This window comes from Oryza sativa, chromosome 3 (assembly GCF_034140825.1).
Source record: "Oryza sativa Japonica Group chromosome 3, ASM3414082v1".
NCBI lineage: Eukaryota > Viridiplantae > Streptophyta > Magnoliopsida > Poales > Poaceae > Oryza > Oryza sativa.
In genome coordinates, this window is record NC_089037.1 from 28,428,021 (window position 1) to 28,437,387 (window position 9,367).

The following is a 9,367-nucleotide window of genomic DNA, read 5'->3' on the forward strand; positions in this document are numbered from 1 at the left end:
GTCTTTTGTGCATATGATGCTTTTTCAGGTATGCGAGAGGAACTAGGCCCTGTTTGGAAGATTGCCCATGGCTAATTTTGAGAACTAATGTTTAGTCATGAATTGGTAGGCTAAATATTAGCCTAAGATGATATGTTTGGATCCATGAGCTAATTTAAGGCTAAAAGGTGGAGAAAGAGTAGAAAGAGAGGAGAGAGAGGGAGAGATAGGGCTGCTTTTTGATGGTCTCCACAGAAAATTAGCCCCATTAGCACCCCTTAGAGGGGCTAATGTTCTGAGAGGGGCTAATTCACTCTACCCCCAAATTAAACCACCTGTTTGGATCCTTGAGGGCTAATTCAGAGCTAAAAGGTGGGGGCTAATAATTAGCTCATGGAACCAAACAGGACCCTAGAATGAACATGGCGAGAATGAAGTGTAGATTCCTTGAATGCAGAAGAATACAAATTACAGCAATGGAGAATAATAAACTGGTAAAAGGCAAATGATGGGAGCGGGAGCATTTGTGAATTGGGAAAGCCATCCAAAATAACATACTATATGCTAGCATTGGAGAGTCCATCTTGTGTCTCACGCGATCTCCATTTCTTAGATCCTTGAAGAGTGTGAGGATAGGAAGCATCAGGAAAAAGAAATCTCCATTGCTATTGCTTGGTGGGTGTAGCAGCAACAAGCCTACATTGGGCAGTAACCATGGTTCTAGAAATTAATTGATCATTTCCATTTTCCACCATGGTTCTTTAGTCAGCTTGCTGTGCATCTACATTGGGCAGTAACCATTTACATTAGCAAGCAATTACAGCGCCTACTTCTACTCTGCTACTATAATCCTGAGTAAGACAACATAATTGTCTAGGACTGACATCGATAATGGCCTCTTCATTGTTCTCACGTTATCACTACTAGTATGAAAAAAAAGGAGCTAGCATGAAGAAAATCGCTATTGCACATCTGTGAGGATCTTTATAACACCGACCTTTCACTACTCATCTTCCTAACATTAGTGTATGAAAATTGGCGTAAACCGTTGAGACTAGCCACTAGCGTCTGTCACTTCCGTTCTTCCTCTTTAGTCCAAATGGGAATAGGAGGTATCAGGATAAGCGTAGCCAAACCGTTCTTCCAATAAAGTAAGCAGTGCTTATGATATTAGTCCTTATCTCTGAAAATCTTGTGTTTCTTGCTGTAACAAATAACTAAGGCTGAACTTTAGCAAGCTGGTTCAATACCCTCTTTCATAGAGTTACATTACTTATATATAATGTCTTTTCAGGTGTGCGAGATAAACTAGAAGAACAAACATGGGGAGAATGGAGTGTTGCGGCTCTTCTACCTATGAGGATTGAAGTTATGTGACTCCTCGCATCTTGAAGAAGAACGGCACGGATACACTTCCCTGCAGCTAAAGATCATTTTCCGCTTACATAGGTTTGCAAGGTCCTTCAGCCCTACGTAGGTTTTGTGTGTCAGATGATCAATGACAGATTGACACACACCAACCTGATCTTCATTGCTGCATCGATCTTCAAATATTCGGTGCATAATTATCTAGATGTATAGAATAGATGAAGAACCAGCAAAAGATAGAAAGACAAAAGATGAAAGGAAATAAAATGTTTTTGCTTCTGTGAAAGCCATCCGATTAATATATACGCTAGCATTGGAGAGCCCATCTTGTTTGGTCATGAGATGTCCATTTCTCAGCTATCTCTTAGAGCGCGAGGATGTTAAGCATCAGGAGAAAGAGATTGAGAGATCGAAATGATAAGTAAGAGAAATACCGTGTTTTTTTTACTCTCAGAAATCCATTATATCTGAAAACAAACTTTTTTATGAACAAAGTAGAGACCAACTTCAGAATTGTACATCCTTAGAATAAGTTATCTCTGTGCATCCACATTTTCAGGGATATGAAAGAAACAGAGTAAAACGTACCCACGAAGTGAGATTGAAGTAATGCTCTGTAGGACAGAGATGGTTAATGTTACCCATTCTCTCCATTTTTTTTCCCATCAACGAATGCTTATTATGAGAATAAGCATGTAACTGGACTGCCAATGGACTTCCTGCTGGATGTAGCAAGGCTGTGATTCTGTTTAGACTTAGTTCTTATCCCCTAATACAATGACGATATATTGTTCTTTCTCAATTTGCTGTGCAAGTGTGCATGCAGGGTTTTCAATTTCGATTTGTCGAAAATTTCGGTAAGACCAAAATTTATGAAATTTCGTGATTTTCGGTACTTTTTGGACTGATTTTTTTTTGAAATTCTAACAAATTTTTACTGGAGTTGAATAAACTTTGACCAAATTCAACAAAAAATTGATAAAATACGAAAATTTCAGTTAATATATTGATTACCAAAATTTCAGAAATTTTGAACTAAAATTGCAATTCCCTGTGTGCGTGTAGATTCGATATTTACATCAACAAGAAATCATAGCACCTACTTCTACCCTGCTCCTACTATCATCCTGAGTAATATAACCTAGTACTACTTGTCTATGAGACTGACATCTATAAGGGCCTCCTCTTGGAGTAATGCAAATGAAAAAAAATGGAGCAATCATGAGGAAAGTAACTGGATGACATCTATCAGGGTTTATTTTTATAGCACCTACCACTTGTAACTACTCATCTTCCTACGCATGTTTGTCACATAAACCTCCAAATGCATAATGCAGGGAATGGTATAGAGAATATAGGACAGTAGGACACACATCGCATATGAAGAAAGCATACTAGTATACTAGCATCCTATGTCATTCCATTCTCACATTTCGTCCAACATGGGTATAGGAGGTATTGCGAAAAACACAGGCAGGCTAACCTTCCACACAAGCAAACAAATCCCTCTTTTTAGTAGAATTACGTCGTGTATAACTTTTCTCAGGTATTCGAGAGAAACTAGGATGAACTTATTGAGAATGAAGTGTTGCAACTATTTTAGCACCTACTACTTTAGTCATTTTATAGAGCAGATATGTGACTCCTGAATCCTATGTTGAAGAAAAGCAATGAAAATGAGCGGTTCCACTTGTTGAAGACGTTCCCTATACATATATTGATACTTGGCTGAGGACCTTCAGCAGTGACCCTCTACTTGTCTTACACTTTAATCTGATGAATGATGATCAATGCAACACCAACCTGTTCTTCATTGTTGTGTCTCCTCATCTTTGATACATAAACATCAAGTTGTAGATAACAAATGGAGAGCGAACACGAGATAAAAACCAAATAATAAAGGAAAAGTGAGCATTTGTTATCTCACGAATAACATAGATGCTAGCATTGGAGAGTTTATCTTGCATCTCATGAGATGTCCATTTCTCAAGAGATATCTGAGCTTGAGGATGGGAAGCATCAGGAGAAAGAAATCCAGAGGTACCCATAGAAGAAGTAACACATATACCTATAGTATATGTATATGTTACTTATTATACCTATAGTATATGTTACAAGACAAATTAGTATGTCCCATAACAACTTTTGATGAACAAAAACAAGAGAAAGACTTCAGAGTATTACATCTTTGTAACAGGTTCTCTCTAAGCACATCCACATTTTCAGGGATATGATTGAAACATAGTATAACACTCGGAAGGATCTAGTTGAATGGACATGAGACAAAACAACTGTTGTGTCAAGCGAGCGTGCTAGGCAAGGAGAATGTGATCATTGTAAAAAAAATTTGAAGAAAAGATCATTGTACAGAATGAGATAATCAGAAACATCATGCACCAACGATTGGTAATAGTAGCAGGCTGAAGATGTCGCTGGTATGGTGGCGGAGCAGTAGGCAGCCATGAGAGCTGCTGCATGCCAATGCCAACAAGTGCATCATTGATACAATAAAGTCTGGTTGTTTGGGGTTTTGTTTTGTTGAATGGGCTGTAGTTTTTTTATGCATCGAGGTGTTTTCAATATATAGCTTAGGGGAAATCATCATGATTCGAATTTCATTGATTTGTTGCAGAAAATTTATAAAACTTGCTGAACTTTGCAGAGGCCTGATAAAGCATTCATGACAACTTGGTGAAACATTCATTTGACATGGTTATACTTATGATATGCCACGAATGATCAATGAAACTTTTAGAGATACTGACAATACACCTGATGAAACTCTGAAGATAAAACTAGCATGCACGCATGTATCATGTAAGCTAAAGGTGCTTTACAATGGTTTTTGTTAGTAGAATTAATCTAGAGCCCTCATATTTTCTAATCTAAGGATCAGATCTATTTCTATTACTACCTCAACTATTTGCAGTAGAATATTTCTTTTGCTGGTAGTGGAACTCATAAATCAATGGTCAAGGTTACTTCTATTGGTGACAATATTGCTAGTAGAATACCACCAATAAAGACCACCATAAAAAAATCACATCTATTTATACTTCCACCTAACCTACTGGCAGTAGAATTCATAACTCAAGACTTAAATCACTTCTACCACTGATAATAATATTGGTAGTATTTAGTAAAGGCTATCGCAGGTACTTGAGTAATAACACCTACTTATATGTTAGACTGACATCTATGATGGCCTCTTCATGACTCTTACGTTATCGGATCTTTAACTTGTTGACTTATTAGTATAATATATACATGAAAAGAAATTATGGAGCAAGCATGAATGAAGCAAGTAATTATGTGGATGGACATCTACAAGGATTTATTACAACACCTACATCTATAAGGATTTACATTATCTTCCTATGCATGTTTGTCATACAAACCTCCAAATGCAGAGAGGAAGAAACAGTAGACACACATCACTTGTGAAGAGAATATTATAGTATACTTGTTCTAGGAGCATCATATTGTTATACGGAAGTCACTTCCATTTTCCCATTTAGTCCACATGAGCATAGGAGGTATCAGGAAAAGGGTACCCAACCAAGACTTCTGCCCAAGTAATATGCAACGCTTGTGGGAAAGCTGAGATTCAGTTGTGTTCAATACCCTCTTTTATAGAGTTATATACAATGGTTTTTTCAGGTATGTGAGAGAAACCAGAACGAACATGCATGGCTGGAGAGGTGGAGAACGAAGCATTGTGCTGTTTTAGTTGCTCTTGCTTGAGTACCATGAACAAAAGATATGTGACTTCTCAGAATGCTTCAGGATGTTGGAGAAGAGGCGTGAGTATGCTCTTCTGCTTCTGCACGGGTAAACTAAAGATCCATTATTTGCGTCGGTTGGACGATGCCCTTCAACAGTGATACATGCCATGATGCTTTAATTGTTAATCCAGACATGTGTGTGATGATCAAAGGCACACTAACATGTTCTTCGTTGTGTGTTTTGCCATCTCTCGCACAATGTATGAGCAGATGAAGAACGAATACAAGATAAAAGACAAACAATGAAAAGAAAGAGAGAATTTCTACTTAAGCCATTTGAGTTGTCAAATTTTCAAGAATTTTTCATGATTAAAGTGACATGCAAAAAAAAGGGGCATCCCCTTTAAAGGGTAAAATGACTTTCCCAAATAATTAAGGGGATCAATGCCACGCCAACCTATTATTTCATCACTGTGTCCATCTTTGATACATAGACATACGAATGAAACGGAAAAGGTCAAGAATGAACAAGAGATAAAAGGCAAATAGTGGAAGGGAGTGTACATTTGTGGTTTCATGAAAATAATTTTTTCATTCGGGTAATGTATATATATGCTAGAGTAATTCTAGCACTGTAGAGTCCATCTTTTGTCTCATGAGTTGTCCATTTCTCAGAGATCTATAGAAGCGTAAGGATGGGAAGCGTCAGGAGAAAGAAAATGAGAAACACCCATATACCATGTAAGACATCCCAATACCTATAATGTTTATTACTTACAGAAATTCAGTAGGTACCATAACATTTTTATGAACAAACTAGAACGACTTCATAATTTTACATACACCGATACACTTTTTCAGGGATATGAAGTAGAGTAAAACGCATAACGGATGGATATGATACAATTGACAAGAGACAAAGCAGGCACTGCACAAAGCAAGAAAGGCAATGGCAATGTGATCTCTCTCTATAGGATGATAGAACCAGATATACCATGCATCGATAAGTACTAGTAGAGTAGCAGGCTGCAGGCGCAGGTGGTGTGGGGTTGGAGTAGGTTCATTTGAGAGATCAAGTGTACTTGTCAACCAGTTTATAGATTTTTTTTTTGCGGATGAATTGTATATGTTTTCTGCCAAGTGTTGAGGTGGACTCAATATATAACTCATGGGAAATCGACTTGTCATAGGGCGGCTTGCTTTAACTTTTGTTCATTTGGTTGCTGAAATTTGAACAAGACTAACATGGAAGTAGTTGAAACATGCATGAGAGACATGCATGGTGAAATATTCATATGACACAATGATATTGAAGAGATGCCAAGAACGCTCAATAGAACTTTTGAGAGGCACCGACAATACCTGATGAAACCCTAATTGAGTGGCATGTTTGTATACCACTATACTGTAACTATCGTATGTATTTCTTCCATTTCATATTATAAGAAGTTTTGGGTTGTCTTGAAGTCAAACTTCTTTTAATTTTGACCAAGTTTGTAAAAAAAAAAACCTACACCTGCAATACAAAATTAGTTTCATTAACTCCATCATCGAATATTTTTTTTGTTGAAAATGTTGCTAAATATTTTCTGTAAACTTGGTCAAACTTAAAAACTTTGACTTGGGACAAACTCAAAACAACTTATATGGAACGGAGGGATTTTTTTGTCGCAAGCAAACAAAGACGCTTGATTGGCTATTTGCCTACATAATTGCCTAGTTATTTCATCTACGTATGTATTACTCATTATTACGTTGATGATTTTGGTATTATTCTGTTTGTTTTCACGAGTTTTGGTTACAACAGGAATTATATGGTTATTTTGGAAAAGAAAAGGAAGTCATGGATCCACAAGACCATAATTGCAAAACTGATATTTGCAATTAAATAACTGAATCAAACTCGGTGCTATATATATATATATATATATATATATATATATATATATATATATATATATATATATATATATATATATATATATATATATATATATATATATATATATATATATATATATATAGAAACCAGGAAGAGAAAAAATAAAGACAAATCGAATCAGTTGTGTTTAAAGAAGAGCAAAAATGAGATGTAGGAGTAGATAGCGAGTAGTAGCTCTGGAAAATGTATTCTATGTTTTCTTTAGTTTTGCTATCTGAACTAGTGTGTCCATGAGAATCAGAGACATCGAGAGCAAGGAATGCAGACGTAGAAGTTGTGTTCGTAGGTGATCATCTCTACGACATTTTTTCTTCTAGAATTTCACTTCGTGCTAGCTGCTAAATCGATTAACACACATGATTATAAAATTAGTTCTTCTCTTTCAAAATTTCGTGTGTGTGTTTTCCTTAAACCAACTGAGTTTTAATATATCTGTTCAGTGTCCTATTTTGTGGACTTCACATATATCATTTTTCAGGTATGGGAACCAAACTACAATGTACCAATAGATAATGTGTCAACATAGTGGAGATAATCCTAGTGGTTCTTCAACAATAGTTAGACACAGCAAAACCATAGATGACTTTAGCAATTCGGGGAAGCCGAAAAGATCAGAGTCAATATGTGGGCGCTAGCTTTACAGAAGTTGTGGGTACAATTTATTTCCATGAACTAACAAGAGTGGAGTTACTTTGTTGGATTGCATGTGGCAGCCAATGAGTTCATGAGGAAAATCTAAAAAAGACTTGTAAGGATGTCACTGCAGCTTCACTATTTAATAAATGATTTTTCATAACACTGGGTTTTATTTTCGCTGGTAGATCCACTTACGAAAATACCTCTATTTTTGCAAGCAGGGCTCTTAATTAAGACCCCGCTTGTAAAAATCAACTTTTTAGGCACGACCTGCAAAAATTGTGGGAGGACGTAAAAGGACAGACGTGTGGACCAACCAAAGAGGTGAAGCATCTTTTCCCCCTCCCTCAGCTCTCCCCTGTGGCACTGTGAAAGTAGATTAAAACTGCCTAAACAGCTTAGAAGAGTTCTCTACACGTACCATCACAGTACTGGGTCTTCTCAATCTGGAAGGAAAGAAGTACTAATTAACAATGTCTACATCACAACCTTCTCCCTTGGCACCAGGATGCTACAGGCCTAGATCAATGGCGGAAGAGGCGGCACTCTGGAGTGCAGCTGGTGCCGCGCTGCTCCAGCTTACGCCAGCTTAATGTCGCTAGGTTAGCTGCCTAATGTCGCTAGATTAGGCTTATGTCCTCCTGGGTTCTGCCTCCTTTTTGTTTTTGGTTGTACCAAACTTTATTCATCTTAATGCAGTGACACGCATTACTTAGGTTCAAGTGGTCAGAAATTCAGTTTTTTCCACATCTATTTCTTTGACCAAACAAAGTAGAGAACTACATGTTTCTTCCCATACATCTACATTTTCAGGGATATGAAATAGAACAGCCAGCACTACCAAATTAACTGAGCTGGCTATTCACAAAGCGAGAGACTCTAGCACATCTCCCTTGCAGTGTCTGATCACCATCTTCCTTATATAAACTTCCAAAATGAAACATGAGAAAGAACTGTGGACACTAGCTAGACAGAAGGCAAAGGATAGAAAAAAAATGAAAGAACGATTGTGACTTTGGGCAATAAATCCATCTGAATATTGGTAGCATATTTTAGAGTATATCTAGTTTCCCACAAAGTGTTGGGTTCTGAAAGTATATGTGCTAATGTGCATGGGGATGGGAAGCATCAGCATAAACAAGGCCAGAGAAGCCAAGAGTGATGGTGAGAAATTTGGTGCACATGGCATGATTTTGTTATGAAACACACTAGGAAACTACTCTCCAGTTGTGTACATCTGATCTTGTAACATGTTCTCTCCAATGTATCTTTTTTTTTTCAGGGATATAATATGGAGGAGCCAGCACTGGTTTGGAGACAGTGATGATTATTCGCAAACTGAGGCTAAGGCATGTCACTGAACATGGTGGTTTATCGAGGAAATCCCGTGACATTTTTATTTTCTCCCTGTTCCTCTCCTCGTCTAAATTGAGTTGGAAAAGAGTAAAACGGAGCACGTTTTTAACTAATACAAAAAAATGGTTACGTGAAAACATCATTTTACTGATGGCGTATTAGTAAACTGTAATATATCATTTTTTTTTCAAAAATGCTTGATTGGTTGGATTTGCATACATGATTGATTACCTATTTATTGCATCTATCTGTGTACTACTTGTGTATTAAATTGGGGTTCACAAACAGTTAAATCACCGTAGAAACAATGGAATGTACTGTAGCAATTAATATTGTCCATCCAAATTTGATCTAACGGCTA